Source organism: Austrofundulus limnaeus, unplaced genomic scaffold (genome assembly GCF_001266775.1).
Source record: "Austrofundulus limnaeus strain Quisiro unplaced genomic scaffold, Austrofundulus_limnaeus-1.0 Scaffold2364, whole genome shotgun sequence".
Classification (NCBI taxonomy): Eukaryota; Metazoa; Chordata; class Actinopteri; order Cyprinodontiformes; family Rivulidae; genus Austrofundulus; species Austrofundulus limnaeus.
The window spans coordinates 11,092-13,615 of NW_013954766.1; positions in this window are offsets into that span (position 1 = coordinate 11,092).

Genomic DNA, 2,524 nt, shown 5'->3' on the forward strand with positions numbered 1-2,524 from the left:
TATTTATTTATTTATTTATTTTGTCATGCAACTGTTGACTGGAACAAGGAGTTAGTGACCTAAAAACTGAAGGAGTCTAAAAAGACACATGTTTGCTATGACAGGTTAAAATTAGGAGTCAATACCATAAAAAAGAGTCTTCTGTGTCTGTTTTTCTGTGAGTACACTTAGGCGTTCTCTAAACTTATCCAAAGTGTGACACGCCTGGACATGCAAACTTCAAAAGGCTGTAACTTTTGGATAGTTCAACACAGAGACAGGAGAGAGGGCTCTATGGAAAGGTGCTCACCAGAGGAATCCTTTTCTGTAAACATATTCACTGTCAACATGTCTGAAATAAAGTTAAGGAATCATAAACTGGAAAGAAAATGTGATTTTCATATTGTGCACAGTAAAAAAAATCCACGAGGAGTTGAATTTGTCTGAAAAATGTTTATGTAGTGCAAAAATGTGAACATGGCAAACAAAGTTTATACATACAAAATGATCAGTGACATGGAAACWGTTCAGTCACTCAAACTGCAAACACAGCAAACTATTCACATAATGACAAGGGTTCTGCTACATGTAATCTCTGCTAGATTACTTATTGAGATTACTGTGCCACTGATTGTAACAGTCTGTTGTCGGGACAAAGCACAAGGGCTTGTCACATGTGGCACATTTTACAGCAGTTCTGCCGTGGCACAGACGGCATCTCAGTCCCCCGACAGTTCTGTCCTGAGTGATGTATGTGTAACCTACATTTTCTCTCTTCACCAGGACTGCCAAGTGTCATTTTAATCAGGCCACAGACACAGGAATGCTTTTCAGAGTTCTTTAGTAGAGAGCTGGTATAATAAACACCACAAAATGTTGTCAGTGTGTTTCACAACTGCATGCCTAGGTCTCCACCAGCTTCCATCATAGTTCTGCTTTCTTTTCTTTTGTGATCGTATAGTGGTGAATTAATTGAACAATTTTACATTTCAGAGCAACACATTTCTCATAAACAATCAAAATATAATCAACAATGTAAAAAAAGATTGAAAGGAACTACATGAGCAGTTATAACTGCCAACTGCAACTGACAGTYGTAAGAGGAAAACATTTCTAAAACAGTTAACATATCTCTATTTTTTATCAACAAATACATTTGAGCCAACCTGATACAATACACAACACCACAAAATGTCGTCAGTGTGTTTCACAACTGCATGCCTGTTCAGGACAAAAAGACAAGAAACCAAATGAAACTTGAGCAACAAGTCAAATCTTGCTCACAAAGTCGTTTCTCCYCCAGACCTGGGAATTTTTACAAAAATACAATAACAGCCCATACACACCCAGGACATGTGTTATTGGGTAAGTTACTTTAGCATAAATATGACTCTAAATCTATAGAGCAGCTTCAGGTNTTGACGGGGGAACCGTATCTGATGGGGAAACATGACTCAACGTAACACCAGCGAGAATGAGTAAACACCGGGGGTTGCGCGTTCAAGATCATAGCAGCTGATCATCAAAGCTGTTCATGTTTTTAAATTAACTGGGAATGGATCATTTCAGCTAAATATCGTACAGAAAGAAGCGCTGCTCGGAGCGCTATTTTACCCGGAGCTGTTTCACACGAAGAGAAGCTAGCTTGTTAGCCTGTTAGCCTGCTAGCCATCGTCTCTCCTGTAGCCTCGCTTTGAGGTGCTCAGTGTAGCTTTCTGAGCAATGAATGAGACAGACCTAATTATGCTCATAATTAATATAATATAATACTCCTAATAAAATGCAACTCACCACTTTGTTGCAGACTTTTGGCTCCTGACTGAGGCTGCTAAAAAAATCCTGTTATGACCGCAGCAGAGCGTGTCCTCAACATGGCTGTTGTTTATAAGCCATCTTGGGTAAATATTTTTGGCATCCTCCTTCAGATCGAGCCTTTTGGTCACAAAACTAAAGGATCTACTCAAAATGTGAAGCACTGAAAAGGCAAAGTCAAGTAACCCTGCTTTTTGAGTCTTTAAATGGTGAGCAGAGCTTGGGGGGCTGGGATTCATTGTTTTCCAGTCTTTCCTCCACATTRCATCAACACAAACCTTCTGCCCTCAGGATCTTAAAAATAAAAATAAAAAAGCTGGCAGCTAACCCTGCACCACCTGTGAACCCAAAGGCCACACAATATTCCATTTCAAGTCCACAAAATAATGTAAAAAGTCTTAAAAACAAAAGCTGCTTCTAAATGTAATCCTACGAGGAGCGAGCATTGTTCAACAAATATTACGTCACACAAACTGTGCCCACTGCTGGAGCTCTTAATGGGATGCAAAAGTGTGGTTTTTCACGCAATTTGTAGAAAATTACGTTTTGGTCAAATTTATAACAATATTTAGACATTTTACTGATATTCATACTTTATACAACATATACTATCTACCGTATTTTTCGGACTATTAGCCGCGACTTTTTTCCTGAACTTTGAACCATGCAACTTAAAGTCTGGTGCGGCTTATACATGGATTTTTTTCTTCAGCCACCAGGGGGCTCTTATGCT